Source organism: Megalopta genalis, chromosome 6 (assembly GCF_051020955.1).
Source record: "Megalopta genalis isolate 19385.01 chromosome 6, iyMegGena1_principal, whole genome shotgun sequence".
Taxonomy (NCBI): Eukaryota; Metazoa; Arthropoda; class Insecta; order Hymenoptera; family Halictidae; genus Megalopta; species Megalopta genalis.
The window spans coordinates 21,815,053-21,840,507 of record NC_135018.1 but is presented as its reverse complement, the minus strand read 5'-3'; the positions used below and the strand labels follow the sequence as shown (position 1 = coordinate 21,840,507).

Sequence of the window (25,455 nt, the reverse complement as noted above, 5' to 3'; positions counted from 1 at the left end):
CTTGCATTCAAGCTTAGCGATTTCCGAACTTCTAATATGCTATTTTTGTTGCGATAAAATTAAGTGAAATTATTTAAACCTTGATCTAAACGGTTTTCAGCGAATCGCATTTATCGTATTTTCAGGATATGATAACAAACCAAATCTACGACATTCCGATATGTAAGCTTTTGCCATTTCCAATCATACTAATATTTGTGAGTGTTGAATTTTTGACAACTTCTTAACATTTTATTTGCCGCAAGCCTATTAACAGAATTTACAATGATTGAGCTCTACTGAAAAAGGCTTAATGATTTTCTTTTAAATAATAATTTCAGAAGAAATTGTAGCATTGAATTAGCCCAAATAATTTGTTGAATTACGGACAAAATTATTGCTGTCGCTTTAGAACAGTCTCTTTTAGAAACAGTTTCTTTCCGATCTTCGATTTTAAAAGGACTATTAGAAAACTGCCGATAAAGAAAGTGTTAACACTAGAATTATCGACGGCATATAAATGTTTCAGGCGTCTTACTTCGCAATTGTTAAAATAATTGAACAGCTTTTGCAAGAAGCGATTAAATTTTAAATAAATAAGCATCATTCAAGATCCGAGTACAATTGTGTATAAAATTTCGACAACTTCACAAATACATACTTACAATTCGTCAGCTCTGGACTGGTAGTTTTAGCCTTAATGAAATTTAAGAAAGTTTCTGAAATACATTTGTGAAGACTCAAGATTGTTTTAATTATGTGGAACTTTCTCGACTGCTGTTTAGATAGTTATCATGCTCACAGACATTTCGAGTATTTCGTTTTTCCGTCTTTTAATTTGCATGACGTAAACTTCCATCTGTACTCATACTTAACATACTATGTTAATTTCACAATTGCAAGGGAAGTACGTATTAGACATTTAAATTTTGAAAATATTTCATGTAGCGTCTATTATGGTGTTTCAAGAGCGAAATTAAAACAACTACCGCGCACTAGCTGTATACTTAATTCGGATCAAAATGCGACGAATCTAAATATTCGCACGTGCATCACCTAAATAGATTCAAAGTTAGGCAACCGGTGCCAATGGGTTAATCAAATCTTTTTCACGTAAACGTTGGGTGAAAAACATCATTTTTAATCACACAAACGTAATCAGTATTTTATGTTTACATTATAGAATGTGCAAGTCGATAGTTACAATCGATTATCAGCACTGTATCGGTATCTTATCAAGACTTCAAAGTACATATATCGATAATATCAGTTAAGTAATGCAAAGGCAAATAGAGCGACTGATCGTACGTTTTATCAATATGCAAACTTGCAAGTTACAACCAAAATTGACAAATGTGCTCTCTGCAATCATTACAAATTCAAACAATTAATTAAATGATGATTTCATCATTCCTTACTTTGCTTCGATTGCCTAATGTTCGGAGCTTTCATTCATTTTAACGATCGGCATTATTATTATCGGTATTATTACGAAATTATTGGTAACACATCGATATTATCAATATTTATCAAAAACAGTATCGGTAGACACACCTTTATGTGTAAGCAACTTTTCTCGACTATCAAAACGTAGAAATGGTTAATGATTAATTCAAAGTCGTTGACGATTTTCTTATTCGATTTCGAATTGTCTTGTTAAATTTTCTCTGCCTAGATCGACTGCTAGGATTACAGCGAAGCGTAAAATTTTCTCCTCGCACAGACGCTGATTGCATTCCAATGGAAAAAGATCAGTAGATCGTAACGTTGATTTTCATTGGCAACGTAAATTTAACTCGCAAGGTCGCGGCACCGAGACGTCTTTGTCGCCCACCAGCATTTTCGTCATTCTTCGCCTCTATTACGTCAAAGTGGCATGAACCTGACTGGGGATACGTCTCTTTGTATTCTCGCGTGAACCGTCATTTACACCACGTCTATTACTCGTACAGTGTGTCCGATTATAATCGACTACCGTGAGTTTTAGTTCTAGTAAACCAGTTTTAGCATGAAACACAGTTTTCTTAACGTGATTAAAATTTCTTTGCTGGAAACCCTCTACCTTTTTTTGTACATATCGTAAGCTGAACGTAAAAGTCATTTAGTCACAAAACACTAGAACCTTGGTGATCTGAACGAATTACAGCAACGTGTGTATTCGAATAACAGAGTAGTTGTTGGTTAAAATTATTCAATCTTTAAACGTTAAAGATTCGAAGATCGATTCATCACCATATATGTATTATAATTATAATGTAATCGTCAATTAATTTCAACTTGAATGACATTTGAAATAAACAAACGTGATATATGATAGCTAGGCGATAGCTAACCTGCTGAATTAGATTGAAACGTGTTTGTTCGTTTAATAATTGCAATAAGATCAAAATCATGTACCAACGTCCTTAAATACTTTTAATTTCGTCCGATCGCGTCCTAAGAATTAGATTAAAAAAGGATATAAAAAAGAGAAACACACAAAAGAAAAGAAAACAAATTTTCGAAAATTAAAAATGAAAAATTCTTTACATTCAGTTTTTCTTTGCTAAATTTTACAAAATATTTAGAGCGAGAATTTCACGTTGTCCGCGATTGGAGAGTTAATTTTTATTATAAATGCATAAAATCTGCGATTTAATGGTAGCAAACACGAATTACGAACTAGCTCGACGTCTAAAGGTTTCAGAGCTGAAGAAAGTTACGCAGATACAGAAACAGGAAATGGTCACTGGACAAGAACGTTACAAGCCGACGACAATGGTTTACACAGACTTCAAACGTCGCGTCGCGTCGTTTCGGATTTCGTAGCTCTCAGCAAAACGGCAATATTTTTGCATACCGAGGCAATTATTAGACTTGGTCTGGTTTCCCCTTACTCTCGTGCGCCAGTGGCAAGTCAGTGAAAGTGTGAAAATGAATCGTTCTGCGCGCACACGGAGCTCCGATTTTACTCGTGTCGATGGAGGCGACCAGCTGCAAACGACCAAGAATCATTCAAGCAACGTGCACCAGCACACGTGTGTTTCCACATGCATTTTTGTTTTCTGTTGCGCTTAACACGTGGATCGCGTTACGTAACCACGCCATTACGTGTGTATAGTAACACCGTCGCAGTCGTAACGACACGCGAATCTGTTAACTATACGTAAGCTTCCATACATTGGAAATTATGCAAGGTTTGCCGTACTTTGGTGACGTGGCACTGAACCACTAAAAATTTAGCAATATTTTTATCGACGGCTAACTTTCCACTATCCTGTCGTTCTTGACTAGTCATAGATATTAGAACGATTGCTTGTCAATTTGTTACTAACAGACTGTGAATCTTTGCGCGTTAAGAACACTTGCGTAAAGTTGCACTGTATTTTTATATTAACATTAATACTTTTAGTGCTGAATAAGATGACAAAATATAGTGGAATTTGTTCGTATTTTAAATTATATAAAGATCATGGTTGAACAAATTTTTTACGAATACTACAATTATGAAAATAAATTTCTTTTCTTTTTGATTTTTTTATTACCTATGAGAATGGGTTAATAAGGATCAGCAATCTGTACTACTATGTAATATGATGTATTCACAAAACATAAATCTAAATATATATATAAATAACTAAATGAAATAGGCCACACACTATGGTAGTTTGTGAATACATTCTCTTCTCTGTAGGTATATTAAGATCACCATAAAATGATACTTTACTGCAAGCCAGACCTGAAGTAGCTATTATAAAAATTTATATTCATAGCCTGCGATGCTTCTAGGTGATCATTAGACAATGAATTGTTATGCAAATGGATACTTTCAAGGATAAGGTAATGAGAGGAGACATTAAGGAGACCTTTACTTTGTCAATAAACAATTTTTCCTTTAAATACAGAGAAATTAAAAGATTGTTATTTAACGTTATTTAAATTTTTACCGTGCTAAACTATATTCAGTACTATATTTAGAATATTTTTATTTTTATTAGGATTACAAACAGTCACTCGCTAAAATATTTGGATATCTTTTAAAACAAAACAACTTATTAAAAATTGGACCAAACGATTTGCATATTTTTGAGATTTCGGAGGCACTAGTTTACTAGACAATATACAAACAAATTTTTGCAAAAATTGTAATTGGTTGGAATACGAGAGAAATGGGAAAATGATGTTTAACTTTTATATCTGGGATATAGAACAAAAATAGTAATAAAGTTAGAAGAAGTGTGGTTACATGAAACTGATAATGCAAAATTTTCTTCAGTATCTTGCTATACATTGTTAAGATTATGTTCCACAGCATATCATCTGCTGAAAGGAACGACATAATATTACGTTGGAAAATTTATCGGAACGACAAGGGCACCAGACAGTATTGTCAAAAGCTTTGTGTGCTGTGCTTATTGCTGTTTTGACTGCAACAATAAGTATGCACTGTTAGCTCGAAAGATAAGATAAACACTGTCAACCAAACCTTTCTCCATTTTGAAGTAAGCAACTTTCTTCAAAAGTTGAATGAAAGAGAGAAACCGTCGTTGTTTTTGTAGAATACGATATGAGCATAATTGAATAAACCCGTTCATGATTTATAGATTTTTTGGTAATAAGAAGATAATGAACTCCATATCTGTATTAACAATTCACTTTTTTTTTAAGTCCTGAACTGCGTTATACATAAACAGTCGCAGAATAAAAAGCATTTGCACCTAAGTGAAATGAAAAATAAAACCATCAGCTTCCGTAATTGACTCATTCCGTTGATACACGAGAAAGCGGTACAATAAAACAAGTCCCTGATTAAACATGTAAATTATGAAATGATTTAAAGGCAGAAGCCGTTAGTCGGAATCGAGTTTATAATCACTTAAATAGAATTTCCGAGGCATATTTACCTTAATAACGGAACCGATGTAATTGCATCGGAAATCGCGCCTCAAACGTTTCAAAAGAAGATACATATCGATGAAACATTTCCCGTGCGATTCGAGTTCTTCGCTGTAATTTAATCTGCTGCCTTGTAATTGAGAGATAGAATGCTTGCATAGAATCAATCATACCAGTTATGACAAAGAGAAAGCTGGAAATGAAAACATTAGTCATGATTTTAGTCTGTGGATTTTATAGTACAAGTACATAGATACAATTTAAAACTCTGGAAAAGTTAAAGCAATTAAAATATATCATTATATTACTTTCAATGTATCGTAATTAACAAAATTATTTGGACTAATATGAGAAATGAAATAAGTGTGTTTCCGACACTAGCTTTTGTAACTGTGCAGAAATTTTTTATTTTGCATAAAAGTTCGTCAAACTTGTATACATTTTGTGACGTTGACCATTTAAGTTTATTAGCGTGCTCTTATAAATAATTTTATAAAAGTTGAAGTGACTTTATACTTTACTTTACCAATTATAAAGTTTATTACGGTGGAAATAGATATGTCATGAATGTTCGTTATTGTAAATGTAGCCTTGCATTCGAAGGATTAGCGGACGCTATAAATGCATAAAGATACATAATTTATTACGAATTCACGTTAGTCAATTACTATAGAAGATTTATTGTCATAAAATAGATGACGATTGTATAAATCCAAGTATTACAGATGAACGTAATTGGACTAGAACATCCATTAAAAAGATATCCCTAGCTTAATGACTACCTTGTTCGATCCGCAATGAAATCGACCTTGATCTCTCGTGCATATGCGCGATGTAAGTATGCATAGTCAACGTCGATTATTAAGGTCATATTCTACGAACTGCGTGGAATTGTGCGTTTCTGCATGCTTCATTACCCAATACTGTATGAATGGAAATATCTTTGAAAGTGCGTAAGAATACCTCGATGAAGTGATCAATATCTTTTATAAAGCGTCACCAATTTTATAATACAATTTTATAGTTTTATTTATTCATATGTGTGTAATGACTCGGTTCTAGTAAATCAGTTGTAAATTTTGAAATCTCACCTTTCATTTCATATTTTAAAGTTGCAACCAACTTACTAGATCTATTCATAAAAAAGATATCAATGTATACATTTTACTTTAAATGTTTTATTTAATTTTTAAATTCAAACTAAGATATAAGAACACAATCAATAACTTTAATCATTTCAAACATAATTTTCCCAGGTCTGAACATTGCTATGTTTTCTGGGTATATGCAATTATTGTCGCTATTGTTTTCACTAGTTTTAGATTGCCCATTAAACAAAATTCAGTTCCAAGGATGATGACACAAATTGATGTACGAAGCTCTCTAATCAGAAACATCCAGATCAATATTGCTCATTCCTAGTTTGGGACTCACGGAACCGTATATCACGAAAGAAATCCATCAAACACGTACTCCTATACCAGTCAGCTAAAGCAAACAGGCAGGACACACGCAAATATTTAGTCGACTTGCAGGCATACGAAGCGGACAAATATTAGATCTGTCGCGGATATACCTATACTGGATTTCAAAATGTCAAGTATATTCTGCTCGACGACAATGCGGACACAGAATCTCCGAGAAAACGGGGCACCGACCGCTTTTGACGGTTTCCTCGATTTATTCCGAAGGTTTCGAATACATCGAATATTGTGTTTTCGATCGCGGCCAGAAATGAGAAGTCGAAACGCGTCGAGCCGATTGTGTCGACGTTCTGTTTTCTTGGAAGCGAGGGTAAATTGCCATGGTAGAACCGGTATGTACACATGAAAGTACTTATGTGCCCGCAGCTAACAATAAGTCTAATCTTTACGGGCTCTCTAATCAAGACGTTATGGTAACGTGTATGAAGTGTCGCATGACGTAAGGCCAACGCCATACATACTCGTGAACAAACACTAGATAAAACATGATGGCGCTAGCCGAGGGCCGAATCTCGCCGGTTCACAGTCAACATTAATTTAACCCTTTGACTTAAAAAATGTATTCCAACAGATTTAATATTATTTCTTTTTTGCATTCTTTGAAATACAACATTAGCAGAGATAACGGTAAATACATTTTGCATACATATATCTGTAGAAAAATATACCATATCTTCCTTGGTGAACATAGATATTGTAAATACAAAAATACAGAAAATTACATTAATATTAACTATTGCAAATTAATTAATTCAAAGAAACTTTATTTGTTGCCATTATATGTATTTGTAAATCTATTTTGCGTAACGTGAATGGTATATGCATAGTTGCTCTTTATACATGGCTACATTCAGAAGGCATTTAAAGCGAAATTAAAACGTTTCAAGACTTTTTAAACAGTCCTTTCATTCGTGATTTATTTATAGATTTTTATATTGCATTTCATTATTGCACGTTATTTTATAAAAGTCGCACTACAGAATTTTAGTTCACTGAATATTCTACTAAAAATGCAATAAACACACTACTAGTGTTGTCTGAATTAAATCTCTGTATCGTATATACTGAAAAATACACACATAGAAGAAACCTTTGTTCGAAAAATAATATTTCTCGAACACTGCTATCATACGATTATTTTAATTGTAAGAACGACACGGAACCTTACAAAAATTAGGATCAAATAGTCGCTTAACAATATCGTGTAAAAAATCCTTTCCACCGTGTAAAAACATTTGAACGGTTTCACGTGCAATTTCTTGTTCCCGTTATCGATCACAGGTGAGCCGAACTGGAAATTCGAAGGGGGAGCCGGGAGGGGCGGGCAGTTTAACTAATTTTTATTCCCCGTTCTACTGGCCGGCATGCAGCGCGCGCGGTAGCCGCCATCGACGCACGGTGACGGTCACTGCGTTTAGGTAAATTCAACTGCACGTTTGTCGCACGTTGAACAAGAAAACAACGCAGCAATGAAACAATAACTAAAATGATCACGACAGTCATTGTTGCACATAGAACTTGTTTCATGGCGATGAAATTTTTTACGTACAACAGCGGTGAACGAAATTGCACCAATATTACGCCGAGTCTTTCAACGAACTTCAAAAGTTTTTGTTCCCATTCAACGAAATAATAGCCGCATATCTGTCCTGCACAATTTCATTTATGAAATTGTTAAATATTTAGTACTTTTTGGATTTTTATAAAAGGAACGCTCGTTTTTCGATCGAAAGATGAAAAGTATGCATTGAAGCAAGCAATCCGTCGATTAATCTCTAGATATCATCGATGAAGATAAGCACACGAGAATAGCACAGTGTACATAAAACCTTAGCTTTTCAGAGAATATCCTTATGGCAGTGTATATGTATTTTCAGTGAAAAGCAGTTTTTGAAAATCGATATTTCTAATATTTACAAGTAAATATAACCTCTTAATAACACTTGCCATAAACAATTCTTTAAATCATTAAGTTGGTGCTTTAAGGTAATGCTTCTATGTTTCAAGCTAAAATGCATCTTACAAGTATGAATAAGCTATTTACGTGTATGAATCACAGACTAATATCAAAACTACTAATACTGTTATAAAAAAAAACTTCCCGAAGTGCTTTGATTAACATTGACAATGATTTTTAAAAGTGATTTTGAAGTTCATTTCGAACGCATTCATTAAAATTCCTACAAACTGCCAAATGGATGTAACGAATCACGGAGCACCGAAGACTGAAGTGACTAAAACCGTAATTATTTTCGCAATGACTTAATAGTTTCGAGCAGTAGCAACAATAATCGTACACGCAGCAGAACATAGCAACAATCAGACCTGGGAAATTTTTATTTCAAATGAGTATAATACCCAACAATTTGAAATGATAAATAACTAAAGAGCTGAGAGTCGGATCACAATTTCCAAGAAAAACTTCACAATTATCTGAAATAATTATTTAAGATGATATTTCAAATAATATCGTTGATAAGATTTTTGAGATAAATGCAGATTCTATAAATGAAATTATTGTAATATTACACGTAGAAGTAGAGACAGAAAATCAATAAGCAAAAAGAACGGAGGACTTCGCTTGACGAGATGTCAATGAGAACTAACAATAAATATTCGGAGTACATACTCTCTTCCTATTATAAAATAACGCGTAATTTTAAATAATATTTGAAATAATGTAAATTTGAACTGCGCCCAGATGTCTGACAGCAGTATACACACCCAAGTTTATGGAGTATCGAACCCAGGTTGGAGCAAACATACTGTTCTTTCTCTGCCGAAATGTCCGTACAAATTTAATTCTAATCTCGTGCACGTTGTACAGTGTGAGAAACCAGTTTCCAAAGAGGTCCGTGCAGCTGTGCATCGCAGAGTGGGTTATCTAATTTTCAGCCCCACGTACCACATGAATGGCCGTAAGGTAGGTACAATACTCCTCCCCTAGTGAATGAAAAGACACCTTGGCGCCGGTACAGAAAGTACATTGTTCGGGGGAACAGACTGCAAGGGGCGCAAAAAAAGAGAGAAAGAAAAGCAAAAGAAGGGGAAAAGGAAAAAGTGAGCCGACTCGAACCGCCATACTGGAGACTCGCTGAAATTATTAATTACGCTTTCCGTGCACGGATATCCGGGTGCATGTGGCCGTCCACGGCTCGTGCACTTTCGAATGCGTGAACATGGTACACGGTATCACACAGACATCTGTTTTGCAGATCGTGTAGATACGTTTCCTGATCCGCATTTACCTACTCGTTTCCTTTGTACTTAAGCCCCGCCTTCCTATTCTGTATACAATGTGCAAGTACAGAAGGAACTACGTAAACGGGATAACGTAAATATACAGTGGCGATAGAACATGTTTCAGCATTAAATTCTTGATCATTGGGAAATTGTCGACATTTCCCGATCTTTTATAGAGATTTATTCGATTTTATCGTATACATTCAATCGTATTGAACTTGCATAAATTTACAACTGTTTTATATCAGTTCATAAATGTCACGATTGTATTTACATGCCAAGAACTTAATTGTGGCATTATTTATGACTGTAAAGCGGCGAAATAAGTAACCATTGAGACAGCAATCAATGTGGGATCTGATTCGATATTCATTGATAAAATAATTGATTAAATGCAATATGATTCTATTCTAAGTAGTGAAATAATTTAACAAACCAACGTTGTAGATTTCCCGGACACTATGTTATGTGTTATGACTTTCGATAGTAATGTGTACTAAACTTAATTTGTCCATTGTTTACGAACCACGAAATAGTAAACATCACATACGTGTGACGGTGGTAGTGAACGTGTTAAGTTGTCCTTGCAGGTATCTTGCTTTGTTGTGTTCAATAACATTAACAGTACAAATAATGCACAGCCGGAAAATATTCTTATCATCGCATCTTTTTCTATTACGAGAGTAAAAGCTATCGCTTCACGCTCTTCATAGCGTCATCAAAGAGAATAACTTGCTCATTGCCAAGCAAAATTGCTCGATCAGCATGTTTTATAAAAGATACATAAGTTCCGCAATTTATTACATGTGGTACGTTTCTTGAAAAAGTTCTCTTATTATAAGTTCCACTGAGAACAGATATGAAAGAACCCTTGAGATTAGAAGTTTTAATAAGAGTAGGATTAATGCAATGTTTAAGGATAAAAGTTTTTCTACAACACGAACAGAGATACTGTGTTAATTTAGATTAAAAAAGTTCTAAAATATTATTCAATGAATATGGTGGAGGTAACCTCATCCGGTAGCACTACTTATTCATGGTTTTCTGCTGCGCAAGTTAGCGTTGAACGTGTGTTATCAACACTGATTTGTTAAATTGATTTTTTTTATTCAATATTTCTAGTAAGACTACAATATATGTTTTATTTATATATCGTTTCTATAATTTATGAATAATATCACACGATATTGTTAAATAAATCTTGCACAATTTACATTTTGATTTTTTAAAATATCTGTTTGATGAGAACGTGTATTGAAAAAGTGTACTCTGTTTTGTAAAAGTTTCACAGGGAACAGATATTTTGTTGCATGAAACAAATAAATTCGAATAGAATTTATGTTTTACATAAAATTTTAAATAATATAAAATATCTTCTGAAATATTTTCAATGGTCAAATACAAACAGTGACAAATACTTCTAGACACTGTATAATACTATGCACTGTTTGCGTTCAAGTGTCGTGTTATGAATAAACAATGGCTCAAGCCCAATTTTTGTAATACGAACTCTTCACGCGGCGCTTCAGTGCGGAATTGCAGTTGCATTCGAGTTGGCAGACCTGTAAATCATGATCGCAAGGTTTTCATTTTTAAAAATAGCACATTTTCTAATTTTTAATACTCTAAAATTTTTAACAGATTTATGATTGTTTCTTATACATTTTTATATTGGTTTTATAATAATTATAATTATGTAAGTAATGATTTTGTTGAATTTTTATTGATTGTATTTTAAAAATACGTTTAAATATATTCGTTAAAGGAATCTGAATATTAGACCTACCCATGAATTAGAATTTGTTTAAAACGATCCATTATTAAAATTAATATTATATACATTAGAATTTATATTAGATCAGTTATTAAACAATTCACTTTCTCGTTTAGAGATATTATTACTATGCAGAAGAACATTTACATCGTTCGATCAGGAAACTGTTTCCGTCGCAGTTACGCAAACGCTGAGTTTATCGTGTATTACGTTGCAGAAAATTCATTGCATTAAGCAATTTATCAAACTTGTAAGATTATCTCGGCGGTAAATGCAGCGTTACAAATTGTAATCGAGCTTGATATACGTTGGCGCCATAACTGGGAAGCATTTAAAATTTAGCCAGAAAGACAGGATTAAATGATTCGTAAATTAATTATTATGAAATACCACGCAATGTACATTGAAAAATACTGGGACGTCAAGATTCCTCAGTATTAAAATTTCCTGTCAGCTATACATATTTCTCGCTGGAATTTTCTATTCATACGTCCATTCATCGATATTCGCACGAAGGTTCCTATAAATAAACATTAACGTATGCTGAAAGTACACTACAATTACACAGCACAAATGTAAGCAGCAATAAATATTATAAAATATTGAAAAAATCATTATTTTAAAATACAAATGACCTGAAAATATTACAATTTTCTGTCATTATTATCAAGTTCTCGTTTCCATCGCAACGCAAACGCAGTATTTCATGGCATGTGTATAAAAATTATATTATTTTAAGGAATAATTGTATAAAATGCAATGCGCTATTTATCTTAATACGTTGACCTGCAATCAATGATCAAAGGAAAATCAATCAGTAGACCAAAAAGTGTTTTGTTCTTCTATTACACTCGAAATTCAACAGATAAGAATTCTTTAAATGATAATGAAAAAGCAACAGCAATTTCATCCACAATTCAATACATTATTTGGATTCGAATAATGTAACAACTTTTCCTAAGATTGTTATCTAAAAGAAAATTATTTAGGTCTATTGACAGGATTCCGATAAGTAAAGTGAATATGTATTATACTACTTTTTTCATCCTCTTGCAATTCGCAGATCATGAGTGATTACTAGAACCGCTTTTGATAAAAATATTGGCGAGGAAATTATTATTCATCAAGTGGAACGGACCCGATTGATCAGCGGAAAAATTAATTTTTAAGTCGGTGTATGCAATTCTGTCAGCCAAATATGGACGGTGCGGCACGGCGTAACAGAGTCGACGCGTTAATTTAAATAATAAAATTACCGCACGCCAGGGGAAGTTAAATTGCTACTTTCCGCGAACGATATTCGGACTTCGTTGCAAGATAACTGTGCGTCGCGTGACCCGAATTCCGAAACGAGCTCTGCAATTTTCCAAAGTACGAAGGAGGACGCGCAAAACCGCGGCTCTGCTTTCTCCTTTCCGGAGCGTCGTTAAATTTACTGGTTCGACGAAAATCTCGCATTTTAATTATCGGCGACCACAGGACTTGTAAAACGGACGTTCGGCTCGCGCTTAACGTCGAAATAATTTAGCATTTCAACGAACTGCTGTTACGTTTGTAATAATAAAAAGCTTCGGCGCACATTAATTAGCCGCGACGGCTATCTAACGATGAAACCAAATCACTGGACTTAATGATCGTGCGAACGGTAGTCGCTCGTGGAACAACACGCGGACGAAGACATCGTGTTTTAACGAACGCCAAATTTTCATTTTACCGCTCCGTAATGGTCCCCGACTTATGAAATATTACGTGAGTACGACACAGGCCAATAACCTGTGCTAATATAAACAGATTTCTACATAACTCGACCATTGCAAGAAACAGCGAATGATTCGAGGCATGCTGAAAACTTGCGAAAAGCGATTGTCAGCAAACTTATACTAGAAACCATTGAAGGTACATTTATAGTTACTTACAAAATTGAGCGTACACCTTTTAACACGGAATAACTTTTTTAAACCTGGACTAAGTGATTTGAATTTTTTTAGATGATAGCGGGACTAGTCTGCAAGACGATGACTAAAATGCTTGTTTTAAATTTTGCAATTACTTGTGATGACAAAAAAATAAAAATAAAAAGCTCTCGCTTTTTAGCTTTTTTCTCCAAACCTGTAACGAAAACTTGAAAAATGTCTCTCGTAGATCTCGGCAACTTATATGCATGCTGAAGATTTGATTGAAATCGATTGATGTTATTATGAGTTACAACAAATTAGAGATGGCAAAAATCGCAGTTTTATCACGATTTTCACGAAAAACTGGAAGAAATCTGCAGTTTTTTAAAATCTTTCAACGCCTGTAAATCAACTCTGGGTTAATCGATTTCGACCAAATTTTCAGCACGCATATAAGTTACCGAGATCTACAAAAGGCATTTTTTAAATTTTTCTTCTAGACTCAGATGAAAGAAGTTAAAAAATGAGAGTTTTCTATTTTTTGTCATCCCCAGTAATACCAAGATTTAAAAAAGGCATTTTAGTCATCGTCTAATAAACTAGTCCCTCTATCAACTAAAAAAAAATTCAAATCACTTAGTCCAGTTTTAAAAAAGTTATTGGGTTTTAAAAAGTGTACGCTCAATTTCGTGAGTAACTGTAGTTGTGTTTGAAACTCAAACGTTTCGTTTAAAACTATTGTAGAAGACGAACATTGAAGCTGTATCTTTGTACATTTTGGTTAAGCTGAAAACGTTTGTTTCTTAATGGAGCACTTTTTTAAATAAATAGATCATGATTTATACAAGTTTTCGATCAAAAAGCTGGATGTATCCAGAATTCGGTTATGTATCACACGAGTAGTTGATCTAAATATTTTTATGAAATGCTATACTAAAAAAGGAATCTTTTAGTTCAATAAGTATAATTACGTATTATAAATATTAAAGGGTACCAAACGTGATGTAATGTTCTGATAGTCGTGCAAAGCTTTATTTTATTTAACATTTGGTGTAGATTACTTTCACAGTAAGGACACTCAATAAATTGAGTCAGTGTGCAAAATTCTATAATGACAAAACACATCCACGAGCAAAGTGACGATGTCAGCTTAACGTAAAAATTATAACGTTGCTTATAAGCGACAGAAATTAATATGGGCCGCACCGTATACCACGCTTTATCTAATGTTCAGGATATAAATTAAACTACAAAATTATATTGAATTCCTAAAGATAAGAAAAGCGAAGCACGCACGTCAATCTACTGCAACGCGAATTAATGTGCGTGAATCGATTGAAGAACTACTAAATAGGAGAACGCATACGATGTGTCATATAATTAATGTCGAGAACACAATGTGATGTTAATTTCCGTCTAACAATGAGTACTTATTAACAAAATTGATGAGAAAAAATTGTCACATGAAACTAAATGCAGTTACGAGTTCCTAAAATTTCCTGTGATTAAACATCCCGATACACGAACAAAAATGTGTGAGATAATGGAAGGCAACAACAACATTAAACAATAATTTCCAGCAACACTCTGCGAGGCTGTACCTCGTGAAGCTTCATTTATTTTCCATCAATCACGGTCCGCGTTCACGTGCACGCTACGCTCTTCGGCATAGACGTTGCTCGTCAGCCGGATTCGTCCGAATTGTCCTTAATTGCTCGAAAATTTCAATAATTTCATCGTTACACTCGCCAACAGACGAATCAAATTATATTGCTCTCGTCACGGCCGTTCTCGTCTCGTTGCATTTGGGTCATCTCGGTGTTCATTCGCGACGGACTCCGTGCCTCTTTCGTACGGACCGCGCAGCAAGAATATCAAAGAGGTCTGAGGCGACTAGTACGTACCGGGGATGGGACCAACTGCATTGTAAAGAGTATCGAAACTTGACCGAGTAGATTCGAAACCTGTATGACTTATTTAGACGCTTATACCCTTCGGTGCGATCGGATACCGACAAAGTTTCCTTAAATAAAATCGTAACTGCAGATTGCGTGCACTTACAATAAACACGATTTTCTGCAGGTCCATACATTTAAAGGTTTGGTAGACTTGATTGAACTTAGAAGAAGGTCGTAAGAGATCGTTCTTTTATTCAATGATTGAGAAATTACTGCATAGAATGCTTTAGATAGGATGACCTGTCCAGCGAATGAACACTTAAGCTACGCATTCGTTAACACAATCTTTATTTAATCCTCTGTATGATATTATCATCTTTGATAGTTATAGCACTTTTTAAAAGTGTAATATCAGACTTAGTGAAAAATATGTCGAACGATCAATAAATGAACACTAATTAAATGAACACAGTTTGATGATTTCCAACTAAACTTACTTTCTGTATGTCATTTCTAAAATACAAATAATAAACTGAAATAGTTCATTACCTTAAATTACAATTATTAATTGCATGCGTCCATATCTGATTCAAACTGCACAAGTTTATACACATACAGACTTTTATTTTAGAGAAATCAGAGTTGAATGAAAATGTCTTCCTTCGTCGCCACCTCGATTGGATTCAAACGAAAACTGCGCTTATTTTTGCTCATTCTTATAAATTGCCAGCGGACAGCGGACAGTGTTCCACACGAAATCTCCACTGACACCTAATCACTACAGGTTTCGAATGTCCAGCAACGTCGGACACGCGATCTCGCCAGGAGTGCGGCGAGAAATTAATCACTTGGCTCTACTAATTGACTCTATGAAACCGAAGCTTCGGTATTGAATTACCATGTTCGCCGTAAACATATATTGTAGTTGGTCTCATCGGCTTGGTAAATTATAAAGAGAGTACTGCATAATTTCGTGTAAGGTCACCGCGAAAACGCGAAAGCAGCCGACTGGTGAAACATGAACAACAGGTGTGCAACCGGTGCCGGTGGTATCAATACCGGAGCACCAAGAGACGTTTGCCAAGGAAACTGGGTTAGAAAAATGTTCGACTATCGGTGCTATCGGCGATGGTCATGGACATCTCCGCACTCAAGCAGTAAGCTTTTGTTGTGCAGTGTCACGAGCGGTGCAACTTTTGGAATTCTATTAAGTTGGCGGACATAAAATATCCGATTTTCTTATAGTCTCGTTATTCTTTCGTTTCTCGCATTATCCCTTGAGCAGTCAGGATCGTCTACTATGAGAAGAAACTTTTCCTTAAAACTGTAATAAGAAATTGTATACTTTTTTTTATTCGTATAATTTTTTTATACGGATGCGAACTTGGTAGTACAAATGTTGCACTCAAAATTCATTCCTATGAGAACCGATTTTGCAGCCCTTATTCGCCTTATTGCAAATGAAATTCAGCCGTCTTCAAATTAAATTCACTTATTTGTAATTGTTATACAATAGAATTCATATTAAGTGTAAGAATCGAATAATATCTTATACATAATTATTGAAAATTGATGAAGATTAATTATTTGTAATGGTATTATTTTATGAATAAGTACATAAATTCATATTGCTTACATATTCATATTTTGATCTGTGACAGGGTTGATGTTATTTGCATCAAGGTGAATTTCATTTGCAATAGGATCAATAAGACCTGCGAAAGGGTTCATTTGATTTGCAAAGATGTGAATATGTATAAACGAATTAATTTGGAGCGTAAAATGGTGAATGTGATCTACAGAAGAATGAACTTCGAGTGCGAAACCTGTATAAGCCTTAGAAACAATATGAAAGGATAATAATTAAGAATGTGCATTAATTATAATTATTCGACAGGAGTGCGTCGCCTTCATGGAATCGGAAACATCAAAAAGATGGATAAATAGGTACCGTAGTATGTACCTGTTATTCTGAGAAAATTCCGACATTTCATATGCACCAATCTAACATAATTGAACGAAACGGGAACAGGCCACGATGCGGCAATCGTACTATTATATCTTCTGGAACGCGAGGCATCTTGATTAAATTCGGTAGTCGGGCGCGTTTTCGATTCCAAAGACACTTTCGTTGGGAATCCCGATGGGATAATTGACTTCTCGGCACGGTGTCTTCTAAACACCTTGATAATGATCTGTAAGGAACTCGTTTTGTCTATGGGATAAACGAAGGTAGAAGAATGTTACACTATTTCTTAACCCGAATCTTGTGTTTCAGAGTGCAGATTTTTACACGGCGATGTTAATCGTTTTATGCGACTGGTTCTAAATAATCAAAATCGATAAAGTAATGACTATCATATATCAAAATTGAAGTAAAGAATAACAAATGATGTACGTTTATTATTATAATAATATGCACTGTACTTTCATTTTTGTATACTTATATTCCCATACCATTCCTTCATTTTTCTATATTCGTTAAATAATTCTATATAAATAGTTTCGAATCAAAATTATTGTACAGTATCATATTAAAATTATTATGTAGTAATATCGTATCACAATTACTACATAATAATATCATACAATGTTTACTACAGTACTTAAAAAACAAAAAGAGTCAGAAACATTTACAGTCAGTCAAAAAAGTTTCCGTACACCTTTTGAAACGTAATAACTTTTTCAAAACTGCACTAAACGACTCTCGTTTTCTTAACTCTTTCATCTGAGCCTATAATGAAAATTTGAAAAATGTCTTAGATCTCAGTAACTTAGATCGTAGATCTCAGTAACTTAGATGCATGCTGAAGATTTTATCGAAATCAGTTAACGTTGTTATGAGTTACAACAAATTAAAGATAGCAAAAATCACGGTTTTGTCACGATTTTGCCCAAAAACTGTCAGAAAGTTATCGAGATCTATGAGAAGCATTGTCTAAATTTTCCTTATAGGCTCAGTTGAAAGAGTTAAACGAGAGTTTTTTATTTCTCTTTTTCTGTCATTCCAAGTAATAGCAACATTAAAAAGAGAACATTTTAGTCATTGTCTAGTATAATAGACCTTCTAACATCTAAAAAAAAAAATTCAAATCATTTAGTGCAGTTTTAAAAAAGTTATTGCGTTTCAAAAGGTGTACGGAGATTGTTTCAACTGACCGTATACGTTGGGTCAAAATGACCCCGCAACCGTAAGCCGAATCCTGTCGCGTACTATCCATGATCCGAGGGTTAAAAACGGTTGTTCAAATTCGGTGAAATATAAATGTTCCGTGCAAGTTCTAGGTAAACAGAGTTAATGCCTTGGACAGTAATTACGAACCGGCGGCAATACCGTTCCACGCAAGACCAATCAGAAACAATGGTCATTAAAAAACCCATTGTGAGCTCGAATCAGCGTGAGGGCACCATAATTGAAATAATTGGAACGGCTAGATGCCCGTTCGCATCGACAGTCGCCTGAATGCCGCGTCCGTGTCCTGCCTCGGTGAAACAGACCATCAGTTTTCGCTTTTTCGAATCCCGCCGCGCTGTTCGCCCGGAGCATCAACTACTTACGCGTCGTGTTACGAGCTACGAGTTACGAGACTTGACCGTGAGACCACTGTCAACCCACGTTTTTACCGGTGATTTATAGACAATAAATAACGACAAGTTTATACTTTGAGGCAGCCAAGGCCTCGATAATAATTCCAGTCGTAGGAGGAAAATCGCGACCTATTTAAATTTCAATTTCGTCGATCTTTAACTCATCGCGAAAAGAAAGAAAACGGTGCAGTAGTACACAGTGCAGTAAAAACTGGATTATACGGTCCTACAATATCAAAAGTTTTATTCTTTAAATACGTTGACTGCACAAATCAATAAAGACAAACAGTAATTCGAATTGACGCGCGTGCAAATTAAGAAAGAACGAAAATATTAATTAAATTCGAACTGCATCAAGATGTAAAAGTTATGTGGTCTCGCTAATAGATTTTGCTTATGTTAATGATTTAGTGTGAATAATTTAAGATACCTTTCTTGAATATAAATTGAATAAAAAATAAAGTAACGATATAGACTATATTTCAAGTAGTAAATTATATTATTTGAATGAAAACTGTATTTAAATTTGAATCAAGGCTCCATTTGAGTGATATAAAATTGTTTTCTTTAGTAAACAGGGAATAAGAATGTTGTCGAGGAAATTGGAAAGAAAAATGATATTCTAAAGTCGACGTTTTATTTGTCGTCGATTTATTACAGCGTAATGAATTTGTTACATTTTTTATTATTTGTAACGAAAGAATGTGACTAAAATGTGTTTTAGAAAACGCGCGCCTGGGAATAAAACATAAAACTTTTGTGTAAGTGAGTGAAGTGCATATACTATACAGAAAATATTTTGCAAAAAAAGGATACGGATGTATTTGTTAAAAATATGTGACACGAAATGACACACAGACGATCGAATAAAAACGTGTTGTACAATTACCATCGAGGAGCTCGCGAAGGTTAAATAGCGTTACAGATTTACAGAATTCCGCACACGACCGGAGAATGCAATATATTACGTGTAAATTCGTCCATTAAAGAGCTGTACTATTAAATGCCTCTGCTCGGTTTACAATTTAACGGATGAACCTGTACGGATCCGTTCGAAATAAATTCGTCGTGGTGAATTTCCAACACAGAATTTGAACGAATAATCCCGTGTCTATCCTGAATTCATCATTTCGTTCAAATTCAAATTTTATTCGGTCGACCGGGGTTCTGTCCAAATAAATGTTCATTGAGAGCACCGGAACTGATTTACATAATGCTATTCTGAAACGCGAAAATCGCGCGGCATCGGTAATCACTGGAATACTAAAATCGTCTGAATTTCGTGTTATTTGACTAAACATAGCCGTCACAAACCGCTTAAAGGTAAACATAATTAAATCAAGCGGTGATACACCTGAAAATTCATTCACTAGTCTTCTCACTTCGACGGGAAGTGTTGCAAAATTTTCGAAATAACATTCCTCGCGCAATAATAAGCAAATTAATGTTCCGAATATCTAAATTATCAGAAATTAGCAAAGACTCGTTTCAGATAAACAAACGTCTATTGCTAAAGGGCAATAGCAATTATCGAGTAATCATCCAAATATTCATAATTGTAATTTAGCAAACTATGTGTAACTATTAATAATTCTGTGACAGTCATATCTCTTTCCTTGAAAGTTTCCACTTACGTAACAATGTACGTGAACGTAATTTCTTGAAATATTTTCTGAAACGAAGTTTCTTTTCTGGGATGTCTCGTTTCAACAAGCTTATTTAAAAGTACGTAAGGAAGACTTGTGTTAATAAAAATTCGCCCTTTGATTCGCGTGATGTAGGAATGCAGGAATGTAGGAAAATAGTATTTCGTCGTTCAACGAATGCAATTTTGAGAAATCAATGTCTTGAATAACTTCCGCGAGAAACGCTGCAACAAAGAATTGTTGCAAGTTATACAATTTCCGTGTTTAGACAAAATACATATTTTTGAAAAAAGACATTCCTTTTTTTCAGACAAAAATTTGCGATCGTTTGATCTACGAAACTGTGAAGAATCGCGTAAAAATATGCTGAACAGAAGATTATAGCTAACGATCTTCGTTGAAACGGTGGCAATAAAAATTAGTAATTAATAAACTGCGGATTTCGTGCATTTTTGACAAAAATGCGTAGGTGGAACATGAAAGAAGAATGAAGATTAGAAAACTTTAAGAATGCTGTTACATTATTTTGAACGTATCGGACTTATTAAGAAAGAAGACAAACTTTTATTTCACTTTAGTTTGTTGCAACTGACGAGACAATTTTTATTTCGCATAAAAATCCGCACTCTAGTAATTAATAATGCATCACTGCTATCCCTCCGCGCCATAAAACTGGCGCGCAATACAATGGTTGCCCTTAATTAACCAACAGCGTTCGAAAGAAAACACGCAGACAGAAATTGCGTTCGCCAAGGATGCGCAAGGATCACGGTCACATTGTGTATATGGGAATCTGGCGTGAATTCGCGATTTGTCACTAATCCCACGGTCATTGCACGCGACGGCTCTTACACAATAAGCAGAGTTAAAACATTTTCGTCGAGCCTTGCGAGCTGCGATTTCGTTGCGACAGAAACAAGACACTCGTTTCGTTGTCTCCCTCCAAATACCAGTTTTCAAGTGATTTAATGTTCGAACGATGCCTGTACACACTCCCGGTGAAAATAACATCCAAGATTTTCCGGCAATCGCACATTTAACCTGAAAAATGCAATTTTCTCTCATTTCATTTATTGCTGCTTTGGTAAGCGCGCAGAATCGCGTCACACCGAGTTTTGCAAAATCGTATGTGTGTCATTGTACTTCAAACGATCAGTTGAATTCTGTGACCATTGATCCTCTGATCGTTGATCTTTTGCGTACATATCGGAAGTCAAACAGAAATATACTCAAAATGGGAAATATCCAATTTCATAAATGTGATGAGAAAATAAAAGTCTAGTAAATTTTGTTACTGTGTGCGTTTACTAATACAGTAAAATCTCGAGGATCCAAAAAACACTCTTGACAGCTATTTACTGCGCAGGTCAATAGACATCGAATCTACCTGTGACACTAATAATAAGTAACTATTGTATTATCAGTTCAGGCAACCGAGATTCTACTGTATTTTCAAATTACGTATATATATGTACTTACATTAAAATTCATCGTCTATTTATGAAACAAATTCAACTTTGGAACGAGGAAAAGAAAAATTTGTAATTACGATCTTTTTTATTATTTCATGCAAAAAATGAGTAACGTCACCAAAAGTGCATCGTTTGAAGTCGAATGTCGCATATATACGACATCGCAAAAATTGGGATGTGATTCTGCACTTTAGATATTGCTTTGAAAACATAAGATTTTTCTTGTACCATGTTCGTGCACCTAAAATGTCATTTTCGTGAAACTTCTTTTCTCTGTAGCATCAAAGTGGCGGCAACCAGTTGTAGCGGTTGCTGCAATAAAGGATCAGTTCTACGTGTATGGATAATTTCTTCACTGAATTTGAAATCTATATCTCTCCAATAAAGGAATTGGTTTTTTATTATGTTAGAGCAGTTGTGTATTAAAGAGATTGAAAAAGTACAGCATATGTATTTTGCTGTGATCAATGAATAAATGTGTGTAGAAATCATAACATGTACTTGGTAAGTCCTCATTAATGCTTTAAACTTCAGTGCGTCAATTAAAAAAACGTCGTGAACAATTCTAGATACTCTTAATGGCATAATAAAACTAAAATGAATGTAATTTAAAAGTAACGACCAAAACGTAGGTTAAGTGACAGGAGAAGTAAACAGTTAAAACAGAAGTTCGATTTAAGATTTATTGAAGAACTATATAATAAAAATAATATATGAAACTCAATAGTCGTTTGAATGAGTACACACTTTTTAAATTGACACTGGCTGTGAATCAATGCTGGTGCTTGTTTCCTGAATTCTTAAATAAAGGTGACAGAACTCTATACGAGTTGTAGGTTAGGTTTAGGTTTTGTTTTAATATTAAGTCAGAAATATTCACAATTGTTTGCAATACTTTTGAAAAATTATATATTTTCATATCTTGAACTGTCTTCTTCGATATGTTATAGCTTGAAAATACCGGAACCACCGATCAAATTTTAAAACATTACCTAACATTCTAATGACACAATACAATGTTCGTACCATCTCATTGTGCTCGTACACAATACTATCTGTTGCGAAATCGTTGTACTTATTAGTTGGATCTACCTCAGTTTAACACCGAGTGAAAGCGCTTTTAATGGAAGAGGGTGCATGATAAAAAATGTGTAAGAGTTGCTTCCTGGTTGCTGCAAATCGTACAACTGATCGCCTCCCATTTCACACCGCACTAAAAAGCTAATATTTCGTGCACAGAAACATTAAAAAATATCCCAGCACATAAATAGAAGCAACGTAACAAACGAAATATATCTTGCGTTTGTTCCCACGAAATGAAGTTACGCGGCAAAGCGGCCCGAAATTCAAACTGCGAACTCATAGGAACGTACGATATCTAAAACTATATGTTGTTTCTCATCGAAGCGTCATTCCAAAGTCTATCGATTTACCGCGGTAATCGCGGAAACCGCATAAAATCCCAATTATTCACGTCCAATTTCCCTGGTGTCCACAGGTTGAACGAACGAGCTCGACGTTTCAGGTGCACCAACCTAATAATTACTGCCGCGCCAAATAAAACGTGTAAACGAACCACACCGACTCACTTAGATCTGTGGCCGTCCCGTGGCCGCGAGAGGACTGGTAAACGTGGTAATCCAATGGCACAAGAGAACACAAACAAGTTTCACCGAACGAGAAACACAATTTTCCACCAAGCACAGCTTTGGGCAAAGAGAGGTCGTAAAAGAGCGGTGGATTCACTTGAACGACGCGAAGACGGCGATATAGCGGCCGCGGATTCGAAAAACGCGGGAACGATGCACAAGGAGCTCCGGTTTTCGATTAAAAAGGACACCTCTTGTGTGAACACCGCGACGAGACGCGGCGCACGCGTCTTCCCTAACGCTCCTCTGCGATCACATTAATCTTTATTTTGAAGTGGTCGAGCATTCGCGGCACCGATACGTCGAAAACATCAGACACAAAACCGGAGAGAACGGAGACAAAACACACGACCCACGCGAAACGAGCGACCGCGGCAGACTGACAAGTGACAGCCGTAAGCCGGCGCAGCTCCACGCGCCGTGCTACCCCTACTCACGCGCGTGCACAGTTCACGGGTATCCGACCTACCTGGTTCGGACCCGGTCTGTACTCTTGCCCGTACCCATGCCCGTGCCCAGAGTTGTGTATATTTTATACATCGCGAATAAATTCTTCGAATAAAATTGGATTCGAATAACGTCTCGAATAAATTTTTCGAATAAAATTTGATTCGAATAACATCTCGAACGAATTATTCGAATAACATCTCGAACAAATTATTCGAATAACATGTTGAATAAATTATTCGAATAATTTTTGAAGGGGATATATTAATAAAACATATTTGAAGGAAGAAAATGACCAAAGTTATGGAAAATGTAACAAAATTTTCTGGTTTCTACAAGGTAAGTATGGAATATTAAAATGATTTAATGGAATAAACCACAACGAGAGAGAGAGAGAGAGAGAGAGAGAGAGAGAGAGAGAGAGAGAGAGAGAGAGAGAGATAATAAGAACTTTCATCCCTTTTGCTTTAAATTATTTCAATCAGAAGACATGTTTCGTATACTCTTGATTTTTTGGGATCTAGATATATTTCTGCGGAAAAGAAAATTCGAAGTCACTCGACTTTTTATTTAAATTTAACTGAAGGTTAAAATTGACAATTTGTTAATAATATTGGCGCTGGTGAGATTAACTTTTGAAATGCTTCCATCTTGACAGAAGTTCACGCTTCATTTACCGCTCCCCACGATTCTGTTATGAAACTGCGGACCGCCGAAATTACCACTCATTGTCACTTTTTGTTTCACTTCTCAGATCATGCAAGTAATATTTCTCGCCATCTGGCGCATCTAAGTTAAACTTCTTTCATCTGGAAAGATAGTTGATTCACATTCCTTTGTCCATCGTACGGATAAACTCGTTCGAGAAATAGATTACTTTGAAAATAACAAAATATCATGTTGTATTTTTACGAGAAGACTATTTATTTCGTTAGAATTAAATGAATTATTTAAAGATTCGAAAAGAACATGAACTCTTTGATAGTTAAGTGGCAAATGTATATGTCAACATTATCAACCGTGCAGAAAAGCATATTTACACTTTAATGGATAATCAGGTGTTGGATTTTGGATATAAATGTTGAACACATAATGGCAGCCATAATTATACTTAAGGATACTTGAAGAACGGTATAACTTTTTCAAGACTGGACTAAATCACTTGAATTTTTTTTAATGACAGAAGAATTAGACGATTAGACGATTATAATACTTTTTTAAAATTTTACTATTACTTGAAGTGACAAAAAAGATAAAAAGACTCACGTTTTAAAAAAATTTTTTAAAATCATGTTTTGTAGACCCTGGCAACTTATATGCGTGCTGAAAATTTCATCGAAATTGGTTGATCTTAATATGAGCTGTGAACAATTAAAGATCACGAAAATCGCAGTATTTCAAGAATTCCAACCAAAAACTATTTTGACATTTTTCAGTGGTTCTAACTTAACTATGTGTCAATCAATTTCAATGAATGTTTCAGTATGCATATAAGTTACCGAGAC

At 34.8% G+C, this 25,455-nt stretch overlaps 1 protein-coding gene and 2 long non-coding RNA genes across 3 annotated transcripts in view; 1 reads left to right on the top strand and 2 right to left on the bottom strand.

Moving 5' to 3' along the window:
* The window catches only part of LOC143259730 (uncharacterized), an 801,439-nt gene that overhangs the window by 595,897 nt on the left and 180,087 nt on the right, over positions 1-25,455 (bottom strand). The window lies entirely within an intron of this gene.
* Positions 1,855-23,477, top strand: LOC143259748 (uncharacterized). The gene is made up of 3 exons (XR_013033759.1): positions 1,855-1,955; positions 2,659-2,996; positions 23,353-23,477. It is a non-coding gene; the product is annotated as an uncharacterized LOC143259748 (long non-coding RNA).
* LOC143259750 (uncharacterized) lies at positions 19,357-23,572 on the bottom strand. The gene is made up of 2 exons (XR_013033761.1): positions 23,444-23,572; positions 19,357-21,423 (listed from the first exon to the last, which is right to left on the bottom strand). It is a non-coding gene; the product is annotated as an uncharacterized LOC143259750 (long non-coding RNA).